General features: G+C 41.6%; 1 non-coding gene across 1 annotated transcript; it reads right to left on the bottom strand.

Moving 5' to 3' along the window:
* Positions 1-13,120: 13,120 nt before the first annotated feature.
* TRNAG-UCC (transfer RNA glycine (anticodon UCC)) lies at positions 13,121-13,193 on the bottom strand. Its single transcript has one exon. It is a non-coding gene; the product is annotated as a tRNA-Gly (tRNA).
* Positions 13,194-14,098: the final 905 nt, after the last annotated feature.

Raw genomic sequence — 14,098 nt, 5'->3', positions numbered from 1 at the left:
CTAGGCCATTCCCAGACAAATCCTTCTACTTTATGGCTTCTCTCTAAGGATGGTTGGGTTCTATGGCTGATCTAGAAAGAATTAGATATGAATCCCAAGGTGACCTTGGTACCTTGAGATATCCCTCACATGCCAGCTTCTCTTTTTTTTAATGAAGTATAGTAGATTTACAATATTGTGTTAGTTTTAGGTGTACAGCAAAGTGATTCCTATATATATTTATTTCAGGTTATTTTCCATTATAGGTTATTATAAGATACTGACTATAGTTCCCCGTGTTCTACAGTAAATCCTTGTTGCTAATCTATTTTATATATGGTTGTGTGTGTCTGTTAATCTCAAACCCTTAATTTATCCCTTCCCACCCTTTTCCTTTTTGGTAACCATAAGTTTGTTTTCTATGTCTGTGATGTCTACTTATGTGTATTAATTTTTGGATTGCACACATTGAAGTTGTAGTCTCTACTCACTTTCTCTAATTTGTCAGTGCCCGCCCCTAATCCCTAAAGGTTATTCCCTGTCCCTACCGCCTCCTGTGTCCTGTATCTCATCCCAGCTGCTTGCCTACAATTTGATAGTGAGAAGTGAGGCTCTCCACTATGAACTCCCTCAAACTCATGCTCCCTCATCCCTCCAGATCTACTTACACTGGTGCCCAACTTACCTTCTTTACCCAGTTTGGAGGGAGAGGGTTGGTCTCTTCTCACCTCAAAATGATCATGATCATTCCAGCTCTAATCCCATTCTTGATCTACCCATTTCCCCTGCTCTGAATTCTGTATCTTCAGCCTCCACTGCCTCCTTCCTCTCAGTGTATAAACGTGCTGAAGTGTTGTCCATTTTTAGTGGGGGAATCTTCACAGCTTCTCTTTCTGACAACCTCTATCTTTATCCCTTATTTCTACTTCCTCAACTATTATTTACTCATCAACTCACTGAGTCTAGTTTTCCTTCTCAGCATTGCACTTAACTTCAACTACCTCTCAATTACCAAGTGTTCTGGACGCTTCAAATCTTTAATTTTCCTGTGGTGTTTGATACTGTTGCCTGCACTTGTGTTTTTGAAACTCTTTCAGTCTTGATTTCCATACCACTCTCCCCGCTCTTTCTGTTATTCTGATCCTCTTGATTGTACCATCTTGGTTGTCTTTGCCCAGCCCTGAACAGCTCTGTCCTCTGCTCTTTTCTCCCTCCATATCCTCTTCCTGCAAAACCTCATGCATTCCTACAGATTCAACTACTGCTTTCAGGTTCTTGTTTCTCAAATCTTGGGCTCCTCCCCGGACTTCCAGATCTCACTGCCTCCTGGCTATTATCTAAATATCCTACAGGCATCTCCAGGTTGATATGTCTGTAGTTCAGTGTATTATCTGCTCTGCCCTTTGATTTCCTTATGTGGTTAAACAGCAACACTAACGCCCAAGCACCCAGGTCAGAAATCTCATATTCATCCTAGATGCCTCTCTCACGACCCTTTTAAAATTGCTCACCAAGGTTTTCTGATTCCTCCTAAATATCTCTCAAATTCACTTCCAAGTCACTGCTGAGCTCTCTCTCACCCATACAGCCCTCCCACTGCTTTCTACGTCCGGTCTCAGCATCTCCTCCGTTCCCCTCCTAGTACACCCTCAATGCTGCTCAATTCTCTTGCGCCCCTCTCCGTCTCTTTTGCTCGTTACCCTACAAAAGTGGATAGGAAGCTAGGGAGCCTTCTTTTCCAACTCAGCAACACTGTCTTTCTTGCGCTCTTGGCTTCCATCTTGTCATATAACTGAATTCCATAGGCTGGGCAGTGATTTTTGTTTCTTTCTTTCTTTTTTTTTTTTTTTTTTCGGTACGCGGGCCTCTCACTGCTGTGGCCTCTCCCGTTGCGGAGCACAGGCTCCGGACGCGCAGGCTCAGCGGCCATGGCTCACGGGCCCAGCCGCTCCGCGGCATGTGGGATCTTCCCGGACCGGGGCACGAACCCGTGTCCCCTGCATCGGCAGGCGGACTCTCAACCACTGCGCCACTAGGAAAGCCCCTGGTTTTTGTTTCTTTTTGTTTCTTTTGTTTCTTTTTTGTTTCTTGAGCCTACAGTGTGCTCAGCCTTCTCTGTTTAGTGAAGAACCTAGGGGCAGGTTCTCTTTTGAGTTGGTCTCTCACAACCAGCCTGGAAAGTGGGGCTTTTGTTGGTTTGTTTATGGTGGCGGTTGTGGTGTTCTTTCAGATGAGAAAGCAGACTCTGAAAAATAAAGCCACTTCCCAAGGTCACAAAATAAGAGGCAAAGCAGGGTTCAAATCCAATTTTCGTTACTCTGAAACAGAGTTTCTCAACAGTGGCACCATTGACATTTTGGGCTGGATAATTCTTTGTTCCAGCAGCTGTCCTGTGCATTGTAGGCTGTTTAGCAGCATCCCTGGCTTCTCCTAGCTAGATGTCAGTAGCACCACCTCCTGCCCTATTTGTGGCAACCAGAAATGTCTCCGGACAATTCCAAATGTACACTGGGAAGATGTAGCAAAATCTCTCCAGTTGAAACCATTGCTCTTAACTCACTAGTACAATCAGAAGATGTGGACTGGAGCTCCAGGTCTGACGCTAAGATACTTCATGATTTCTCAGGTGAAAACCTTGCCATTTCAGGTCCTATCTCCTATTACAAAGGTGGATTACATCTTGCCTTCTCTATAGACTCCGCCAGAGGAGCATCGTGGAAATGATGATGTGAGGGGAACCAGAAGGTAAAGAAAATGGGGATATTGTGATAGTAGCGTTCCTGCCAGAGCTCGTCACATGATCTCTTCCAGAGGGAACATTATGTAACAAGCCCACATGCTAGAACCCTGACATGTATGAAGGTTAAGAGGTATTTTCAGAGACAACAAAGACACATGTACACAATGCCCTATTCAGCAGGGAATAAATACTTCAATGTCCTTGGTTTTCAGAACACAAACAAAATTGTATTAAATAAAAAGGATTCTCAAATCCACCTGAAAGGTTAACATCTCCATGAATTATTAAAACAAAGCCCCAAAGATTAAAAAGAGGACAAAAGGGTCTTATGTTTCCCTATGACATGTGTCATTGGGCATTTGTCTGTATTATTCAGGAGGATATTTACGTAATGTTGCAAAATATTTAAAAGTACCCTGTTGGACATTTCAGAGAACGGATAAAGGTAAGAGATTTTCTTTTTTTCAAAAAGAAAAGTAGTAAGAAAGTGACTGGTGTTTGAATAGGATCAGAAGACGCCATCAAATGTGTCAGGACTATGAATTTCACCTGACTAATGTCCATCCTATTTTGAAGTTCTCTGCTGATGGAAAGGCAATGGCTTTCCTTAGGAGGGAGGGGTGTTCTAATATGAGTCCACTTTTAACAGGGGTGGTTTACCATAGCGGATAAGAGCCTGAACACAGTGTTGGACTCCTTGGGTTCAAGTCCAAGTTCATCTGTGATAATAATAGTACCTACCTCATGGGGCTCAAAACAGAGACTGACACACAGTAGGTGCTCAGTAAGCATTATCATTATAATTTTTAGTTTTTCCATTAAAAACCTTTTCTTGGTGTCAAAGTGAAGTCTTTCCAATTGCAAGGTAAGTATATATATTTTTTTCTTTTTTTTTTCTCTAGCTCTGTTCCTATGAAGGATAATAGTTAGGAATCTCCCAGTAATAGCCCTTTAAGCATTTGAAAGCAGTGAAGTCATCAGCTCAACATTTTTATCTCTTAATAATGTAGATTGTCTCCTTATTTTTAAAAAGGGTCTTTAATTTATCCCTTTTATTAAATTACTAAGGATTACTCCCAATTTTTAAAGTTTCTGTTTACTATTTCTAATATACAAATTATCCTATGACTCCCTCCTTTCTCTTAAAAAGCAGCAGTTAACTGCATAGGAATTTAGTTTGGAAAACATAAATATTTTCAGAAAGTAAAATATTCAGTATTCCAATATGAGGAATAATTTTGGAAATTGGAAATTTCCCCCAAACATTTGATCTAAATTAATTTTGTCTGTTATGTATTACAGACAAAATAAGTTGAACAGAGTTCTGTGGAATATAAGTGAAGTGTGTATTGGGAAATAATGTGCATGTGTACATTTCTCTAGGGGGAGTGGATTTAAAGAGGTTGGGGAGAAAGGTTGGAACTTATATTCTGGAGGGCTTTGAACACATTTTTTTTAAAAACATCTTTATTGGAGTATAATTGCTTTACAATGGGATGTTAGTTTCTGCTTTATAACAAAGTGAATCAGCTATACATGTACATATCTCCCCATATCTCCTCCCTCTTGAGTCTCCCTCCCATCCTCCCTATCCTACCCCTCTAGGTGGTCACAAAGCACCGAGCTGATCTCCCTGTGCTATGTGGCTTCTTCCCACTACCTATCTGTTTTACATTTGGTAGTGTGTATATGTCCATGCCACTCTCTCACTTTGCCCCAGCTTACCCTTCTCCCTCCCTGTGTCCTCAAGTCCGTTCTCTACATCTGCATCTTTATTCCTATCCTGCCCCTAGGTTCTTCAGAACCACTTTTTTTTTTTTTTTTTTTTAGATTCCATATATATGTGTTAGCATACGGTATTTGTTTTGCTCTTTCTGACTTACTTCACTCTGTATGACAGACTCTAGGTCCATCCACCTCACTACAAATAACTCAGTTTTGTTTCTTTTTATGGCTGAGTAATATTCCATTGTATATATGTGCCTCATCTTCTTTATCCATTCATCTGTGGATGGGCACTTAGGTTGCTTCCATGACCTGACTATTGTAAATAGTGCTGCAATGATCATTGTGGTACATGACTCTTTTTGAATTATAGTTTTCTCAGGGTATATGCCCAGTAGCGGGATTGCTGGGTGGCATGGTAGTTCTATTTTTAGCTTTTTAAGGAACCTCCATACTGTTCTCCATAGTGGCTGTATCAATTTACATTCCTACCAACAGTGCAAGAGGGTTCCCTTTTCTCCACACCCTCTCCAGCCTTTATTGTTTGTAGATTTTTTGATGATGGCCATTCTGACTGGTGTGAGGTGATACCTCATTGTAGCCCTGATTTGCATTTCTCTAATGATTGGTGATGTTGAACACATTTTAAAGAAGTTTATTCTTTGTTCTGTGAAAAAAAAATGGGAGTGAGAAGAAGGTTCCGGGACAATCAGATTTCCACATGCAAAAGAATGAAGTTGGATCCCTTCCTCACGCCATTAAAAAAAGTTAACTCAAAATGGATCAATGACAAAAATATAAGAGCAAAACCCATAAAACTCAAAATCCTCCACCAGCTATTCTAAGGTTCTACTAACTGATTAAGAGAAATTAAGAATAGTATCACAGGCCTCCCTAAAACATGACGTCCTGGAGTGAGAGCACTGTCAGGCTAAATTAAGTAACTCAGAATTTGAAGACAAATACCTCCTTTGAGTGTGAAATGAGTAAAAAACATCATGGGATGTTATTTATAGAAGAAACCCACCCCAGAGAGATCATCTGTCCTGTATTCCTGGAAAAATACTAGAAAGTTGGTAGGTATGTAGATTTAAGGGTGTAAGATTATGCAAGACTTCGAACATCAAGAAGAGAATTGGAGGGCTTCCCTGGTGGCACAGTGGTTAAGAATCCGCCTGCCAATGCAGGGGACACGGGTTCGAGGCTTGGTCCGGGAAGATCCCACATGCCGCAGAGCAACTAAGCCCGTGCGCCACAACTACTGAGCCTGTGCTCTAGAGCCTGTGAGCCACAACTACTGAGCCCACATGTCACAACTACTGAAGCCCGTGGTCCTAGAGCCCGTGCTCCACAACAAAGACAAGCCACCGCAATAAGAAGCCTGTGCGCTGCAATGAAGAGTAGCTCCTGCTTGCTACAACTAGAGAAAGCCCGTGCGCAGCATCGAAGACCTAATGCAGCCAAAAATAAATTAATTAATTAAAAAAAAAAAGAGAATTGGAAACGTTTTTCCAATCATAGCAACCAGAAGGTACCTGAGTAAAGTGGGTAGTAAATGAAGAAACAGAGAGAAGACAACCAACCATGTGGTCCTGTGAGCGGCATCAAGACATGGCAGCAAAGGTTCACAAAAAAGTAGAGGTCTGCGTGAAAGATAGGTGAACAGAAACGACCTAAAATGGCATGGACCTGCTAAGAGTCTACACAGTTTTCCGGGTAGGGAGAACACAGTAATGTGCAGACACCATTCTCTCTTCTGCAACTGAGGATCCTGGGCTTTCTGGGACAACCCCTATTGCAAACATGCTGAGCTATTGTCAGAGCTAGTGAGAATATGCGCAAGTCTTAGGTTTAAAAAAGTGAGTCCCAGTAACCATCTGGTAGGACAAGGATAGCTAATGCATCTGGGTCCTGTACATCCTGGATTAAATGTCCATTACAATCATTTGATTCTCATGACTCCAAGTGACCATGCAACCTTCTGAGGAATTGTTTTCTTGCTGAGATTCCTTAAGCTGTGCAATGAAATCCTCCTGAGATTAGATGCAAGACTTCCAGTCCCTGGAGAGGTGCTTTATAAATCAGGCTTCCTGGGGCTTGGCTAATGTGGATGGGTCCCTTAGGGATGACTCCACTCAGGGTGTACTAACTATAAACCTGAGCTTCTGAGCCTTTGGACCTGAGCACCAGCCCTCCCATTCTTCTCTTATTGCAGGATGAGCCTTTGCCATGCCAGCAACTTCTCGCCGCACAGGAGGCTTCACTTCTTGTGTGGTTCAGGCATCAGGAAGCAAGTGCCCTCTCTGGGCTCTGAATGGGCACAAACACTGTCCAAGAAACTCTGGCACTGCCAGGAGCAGGGGACCTGCTCTGTCGTTACCAAGGAGTGCTGTTTTGAAACTTGCATTAGAGAGGCACCAGATATCGAATGCCACACACACCACTGGTGACAAGCCCTGAAAAAGCCATCAGCTTCCATACCCAGCTTCTTTTGCTTCTCAGTAATAATAATACCTTGGATATTATTATCCCTGGATGGTGCTTGACCGTTTCCAAAACATCTCACAGCCTCTCATCTGACCCCCACCCCATCTTCTGTAGTAGGCAGTGAGTGGTAGGCACCTTAATGCACTGACGAAGAAACCAAAACTCAGGGAAGTGGCTTGTCCACAACGCGCAATAATCAGTAGAAAATCCAGCAGCAGAAGCCAGGTCCTGCAGGATGGGTCTCCAGCTCCCCCTGGAGCTAATTTCTGTCCAACCTTGCACACAAATCATTTAACCCCCAAAGAAAACAGTTTCCTCTTGGGGACCTCTTTCCATCTCTGAGACCCATAGAACATGCTGACACGTGTGAACACTTTCACCCCTTGTTCGATTTTAAGGCATTTTCATTTCTAGAGATGGCCTATTTGGGAAATGCCCAAAGCAGAAAGTTTCTCAACCCAGGACCTGTGGCTCCTGAAGGGCTGTTGTTGGATTCTCAAGGGTCTATGAGAAGAGTACGTGTGTGTGCTCTTGGTCTAGGATCTTCAAACAAGCAAACAGAAGCACCGCTGAATGACCAGCTCATAACAAGGGCAGCCTCAGGATTTCAGCACTCATATCTACGTGTTTGGCAAACTACACAGCCTTCAGGCCAAATCCAGCCCACCACCTGTTTTGTAAATAAAGTTTTTTGGGACACATCCATGCCCATTCATTCACGATTGTCTTTGAGCAGCTTTTATGCCCAAACAGCAGAGTTGAGTAGTTGCAATAGAGATAAAGCTGCTCTCAAAGCCTAAAATATTAACTATCAGGCCTTCTGCAGAAAATGTTTATTGGCCTCTGATATATAAATCATATTTAAAAGCATCTTGCAGCCAAGTTGCAGAACTTTAATCACCTAGGCCTGTGAGCAGCAGCACAGGATGGGTTGTGCTCAGGAAAAAGCCACACGAAGCCACAGGGAGAGCCGCGGGAGCCAAGGTGCTGGTGGCTGGAATGGGGACGGGTGGTGGAAGAAGCAGCCAGGACCAGCCCGGCACGTCAAGCTGGCCCATCACGAGGGCTCTGCAGTCGGAATCTCATTCTCGCCATGAGTAGCGATTTCATTTCAGCAAAACGACATCTTTTGTCTGCTAAACTTTAATTAGTTTAAATTTATTGGTTTCACAACGTTTGGTTTTTCTTTTGTAAATATAGCCCCATAAAAGCCATAAGTCTAAAGATTAGCCTGTAGATGTAAAATTATTTGACGCTTAATTTTATGTTTTATACACATCAAATAACAGTATACTAAAACTTGAATTGTCGATACTAAGGGTCCATAAGCAGTGCTGAGTAGAACAGTACCCACCCAGGCTGACACGTGTCCATATGTACCACGTGCCTGGTATTTCATTTTCCTGTGTGAATAAAGGTGTTGCCATTTTCAGAGGACCCCCTCTTAGGAACAGTGCAAAGGTTGTCCTCAGGCCACACAGAAAAGGCCACTGAAGGGTCCTAGGCTGTGCCTCTGTGCTCCCATCACCTCACTTACATCAGTCCGCACCCCGTGCTCAGGCCAGGCTTCTGCCCTGGTCACAGGCTCCCGAAGACCTTGTCATCCACACGTTCCAAATGGGCAACTTTACTTAGTGGCAGCTCATCCAGAAAGGGCATCTGTGATGAGGCACAAAACTGAAAAGCAGTATGTCTAAGTGTGTCATAATTAGGATTCCTTCCCTGAGGGGAACTTTTGGGAAAGAGGTAATGACTACCCAATTACAAGAAATGGCATTTTCCCATTAAATAAACAAATCCTACCATAAGAGAAATAAGCTTAACTTACCTCTTGACACAGATGTGAAGATTAAAAAGAAATCCAGTCCGCTGCTCATTCCATTTAAAAAAACATGAGTTTATTATATCATTTCCCTGAGAGCGAACTGGTGTTTTAAGCTGAGGAAAATGGAGTCCAGTGGTTTCCAAGGTAGGGTAAGCAGAACAGGTGTAACCTGATCATTTGTTTTAGCTCATAACTTTGATGTGAATTCTTATGTCTCTGCTGTTTAAGATATATGTTAAAAGAGAAGTGAAACTGAAAAACCAATTCAAAGCCACTGACGTACACGCAGTTCATTGAACATGCCTTTTTATAAAACCTTGTCATCATCTAAACAAAGAAGCTGGGACAATAAGGGAGGACGTTTCATCTCTTTAAATGATTTCCCAAGGTTATTTATCAAAAGCCATCTACGGGAAAAAATAGGCAAAAGAACAATTTAAGTCAATCTATCCTTGATGAGCTTATTTTAACTTTACTTCATGGGTCATAATCTTAGAAAACCAGAAAGTAAAAGGCATAGTAAAAATCACTTTTCTAAACCCAGGAAGCATTGATAACAGACATTTTCTATGTATATAACAAACAGAGAGAAAGAAAAAGTACTTTTATCTTTTTATGGAGCCATTTCTAGGCATGAGTTTAGCTAAAATTAAAGACGTGCAGAAATGAAAATGAAATCCTTTTTCTCTTGGAATAAGAATAACTTAGAAACAGAATTTTACGGTTGGAAATGATATTGGATGTCATGAAATTGAATGCCTTCATTTTAGAGATGAGAAAACAGAACCACTGAGAGCAGCCTGTTGCAGGTCCCAGAGCCAGTATATGAGGTGTAGAAAAGAGCTGGGCAGGCAACCCAAGTCCCAGACTTTTGCACTGTCGTAGCCACCTCCACAGACCAGGTGGATTTCAGTTCTCTCTTACTGCTCTTAACATTCGTGACCTTTATAATTATTCCATATATTCATATATTTAATGCAAAATTCAAAGAGGACTGCAGTTTATTTTGAAAAAACATTGATCTACATTATTAATTATATTACTGGATAATTACTGGATAAACCTCTTCCATACCCAATAAAGCAAATCTTGTTTGATTTGGTTTTGTTTTAACAGAGAGATCCCAGGATCCTAGAATACTGACCCAGTTTCCAAAGAGTTGATATCACGGTAAGATCCCAAAGCCTTATCTCTGGAATTGATCATCCCTTTTAGTTCCCATTCCTTTGTTTAGCACTTATCAAACTTCATCCATGACCTTAAAAACGTTACCTGATTGTACTGAGACAACTTCTGCCAGGAATAATTGGTCTGAGGTGGTTTGTTGTTAGGGCAACCTTCAGGGTGGCCTTACAGAATCACCAAGCACTAATGATTCAGAAGATCCCAGCCTTCCAGTAACGTCAGCACTAACCCAAACAAAGGTAGCATACGATGACCCAGTATGGCAGAGGTGTAGTTTTCTAGACGAAGGTCCCTGTCCTCAAGGATCATGTAGCATCTTGCACACCAGCTAGGGGAGGGAGAAATTGCTGGGCTTAGGGGGCTATCAGGAGAGGTTCTATAGAAGAAGAGGATATGGGTTGTATCTTTGTGGAGCAAGAGGCTTGTTCTTACATGGGTGTGTCCTGGAAACAGTGCCTCCGATGAACCTGACACCTTCTCAGTTATGCTCACGATGCTTTCAGTGTTTTTGACAAAGAGATTTCATTCTCCCCCCTCCATTTTTTGTTTGGAAGAAGCAAACATAATAAGGACTGCAAAAGGAGTGACGTGTTGTAGTAGAAATAACACCATCTTGAAGTCAGAAAGCTAAGGGTGGGGAGAGGTAAGAGAAGCCAGAGCTGGAAAGAGAATGGAATGAATGCTGTTTGTTCACCTTGTTCTCCTCTGCTTTCTCTTCACTGTGAGAATGTGTCCCTGCAGGACGTCAGCATGAGCAGAGCCCAGAACATGGAGGGAGTACAAGTCAGAGCCTTCAAATGTCCAGCGTGGCCCCCTGGATGAACCACACAGGGGTGGATGCTGCAGGAAAACCTGCTTGAGGATCGCTGTGTTAATAAAGACAACAGAGGTGTGTCGAATGCAGAGCCATATGAGAACATGACCAAGGTCTAAGCGTTAACATCACAGCTGGCGGCAGTGATGGACGTATAAGCACTCCTGTCCATTGGGGACACTCACGCACAGAGTACTATGCTCTGAACTTGACCTTTATTGTTTCTTAGCATAATGTCTCTTCCAAGGGAGGTCAGGAGTCTTTTCTCCTCACTTTAAACAGAGCTGGAGCACCGCGTTTTTTTCCGGCCTCTGTAAGACCCTTGACAAGCTCAAGTAGGTCTAGAAGACAGTGACCAAAGTGGAAAGGGTGTCTCTAAATGAGTCTTGAAAATATGGATTGGAGGTATTTAGCCTGGAGAGGCAAGGTTCAAGGGGGTTACTTATCAGAATTTGTGTCAATTCTCTATTAAAATGTTTTTTTGCAACAGCACAGATCCCACAGACTGGAGTTCAGACAAACCAGGGTTGGAATCTGAACCTGTTTTTTACTTAACTTCACGAAGTTGCTCAAGGTGCTTGAGTTTTCTGAGCCTCAATTTCCTTGTCTGCAAAATGGGAAAGGCATTCCCTTTTTTGGTTTCCTTATAATGCTTAAATGAAATAATAACTGCTCAATAAATAGTAGCTGTTGTTATCTGTGTCCACTGAAAGCAATGCTGACTTTGGGTTGTGAGATTTCCTGTAAAAACAAAATGGGACCAGAAATGAGAGAAGTATGCATAGACTCGAAAAACAAAAAAAAATTACCTTTTGCACTGGGCAGCAAAGCACATATAGGGAGAACTCCCTCTGCATCTCCGAACAATTGCTTTCCAGTACAATTTGTGAACACAAGATACTTACATGAAGAAGTAGTACCCATCCCTTTTTTTTTTCTTTTTTAAAATTTTTATTGGAGTATAGTTGACTTAAAATGTTGTGTTAGTTTCTGCTGTACAGCAAAGTGAATCAGTTATACACATACGTATATCCAGTCTTTTTTAGATTCTTTTCCCATATAGGTCATTACGAAGTAATGAGTTCCTTGTGCTATACAGTAGGTCCTTATTAGTTATCTATTTTATATATAATGGTGGGTATATGTCAGTCCCAATTCCCAATTTATCCCTCCCCTCTTCCCCCACTGGTAACCATAAGATTGTTTTCTACATCTGTAACTCTATTTCTGTTTTGTAAATAAGTTCGTTTGTACCATTTTTTTAGATTCCACATGTAAGCAGTATAATACGATATTTGTCCTTCTCTGACTTACTTCACTCAGTATGACAATATCTAGGTCCATCCATGTTGCTGCAAATGGCATTATTTCGTTCTTTTTCACGGCTAATATCCCATTGTATATAGGTACCACATCTTCTTTATCTATTCCTCTGTCGATGGACATTTGGGTTGCTTCCATGTCCTGGCTATGGTAAATAGTGCTGCAATGAACACTGGTACATATGTCTTTTTGAATTATGGTTTTCTCAGGGTATACGCCCAGTAGTGAGATTGCTGGGTCATATGGTAGTTCTATTTTTAGTCTTTTAAGGAACTTCCATACTGTTCTCCATAGTGACTGTATCAATTTACATTCCCACCAACAATGCAAGAGGGTTCCCTTTTCTCCACACCCTCTCCAGCATTTATTGTTTGTAGATTTTTTGATGATGGCCGTTCTGACCGGTGTGAGGTGATGCCTCATTGTAGTTTTGATTTGCATTTCTCTAATAATTAGTGATATTGAGCATCTTTTCATGTGATTTTTGGCCATTTGTATTTCTTCTTTGGAGAAATGTTTATTTAGATCTTCTGCCCATTTTTTGATTGGGTTGTTTGTTTTTTTGTTATTGAGCTGCATGAGCTGTTTGTACAGTTTGGAAATTAATCCCTTGTAAGTCACTTTGTTTGCAAGTATTTTCTCCCATTCTGTCGGTTGTCTTTTCATTTTGTTTATGGTTTCCTTTGCTGGGTAAAAGCATTTGAGTTTAAGTAGGTCCCATTTGTTTATTTTTGTTTCTATTTTCATTACTTTAGGAGGTGGGTCAAAAAAGATATTGCTGCGATTTATGTCAGAGAGTGTTCTGCCCATGTTTTCCTCTAAGAGTTTTATAGTATCTGGCCTTACATTTAGGTCTTTAATCCACTTTGAGTTTATTTTTGTGTATGGTGTTAGGGAGTGTTCTAATTTGGTTCTTTTTTTTTTTTTTCTTTCTTTAAATCAAGTGCTTATTAGGAGGAAAAGGGGTACATGTAGAGAGACACACGGGCCGACTCAGGGAGAGAGTCACCTCTAATTTCATTCTTATAATGTGGGATGTTAGTTCCCTGACCAGGGATTGAACCTGCGCCCCCTGCAGTGGAAGTGCAGAGTCTTAACCACTGGACCACCAGGGAAGTCCCTACTCATCTCTTTCTAACATGGCAATTCTCAGTTATACCAGGAGCTCATGGGAGTTTTTAGCAACTAGAACAACTCCAGGAACACAATAAATATTTCTTATGTATTTATTTATTGGAGTATAGTTGATTTACAATATTGTGTTAGTTTCAGGTGTACAGCACACTGATTCAGTTACACATACGTATTTTTTTCAGATTCTTTTCCCTTATAGGTTATTAAAAAATATTGAGTATAGCTCCCTGTGCTAAACAGTAGGTCCTTGTTGCTTATCTGTTTTACATATAGTAGTGTGTATATGTTAATCCCATACTCCTAATTTATCTGTCCCCTCCCTAAATATTTCTCAGTAATGGTTGATGGGAGCAATATCAAGTGCTTCTGTGGTTTCACATTCTGGTGAGAATGAGCTGAAGGGTTCTGTGGCTGCCTCTTACCCTGGTGCTTCGTCTTAACTTCTGACTGATGTAGGGAAGGATTGAGGAAAAATGCTTTGTGGGTACAGAATAGCCGAGGCGTCAGAAAGGTCCCATTTCTATACCTAAAATGAGTTTTCAACATTTTTCAAAGGAAAATGTGAGCATCATTTCCTGATTGTAACCACTCCTAAATCAGCCCTTTCTGGACCCAGTTGCACGATGGGCTTGTCCCACACCAGGCGGCCATCAGCAGAGACACAGCTCCCGGCCCCATCTAGGCACCGCATCTCCCCCCAGGTCACTGAAAGCACTCGCATTTTCAATATTTGCACTTAAAGCATCAAATATTTTCTAAGCATTTTGCACGTCCAGGAAATGTTTGAGATCTTGTTTTTCCTAAGAGAAAGAAAGTCACATATTCCCTAGCATCAGTCTAGCCACCAGGCTTTCAAAGCTTTCAGGGTTTGAGGGGGCTCTAAGTT

Source organism: Phocoena phocoena, chromosome 12 (genome assembly GCF_963924675.1).
Source record: "Phocoena phocoena chromosome 12, mPhoPho1.1, whole genome shotgun sequence".
In the NCBI taxonomy this organism is placed as follows: domain Eukaryota; kingdom Metazoa; phylum Chordata; class Mammalia; order Artiodactyla; family Phocoenidae; genus Phocoena; species Phocoena phocoena.
The sequence above is the reverse complement of the archived record's forward strand: the minus strand, read 5'-3'. Positions and strand labels throughout refer to the sequence as shown.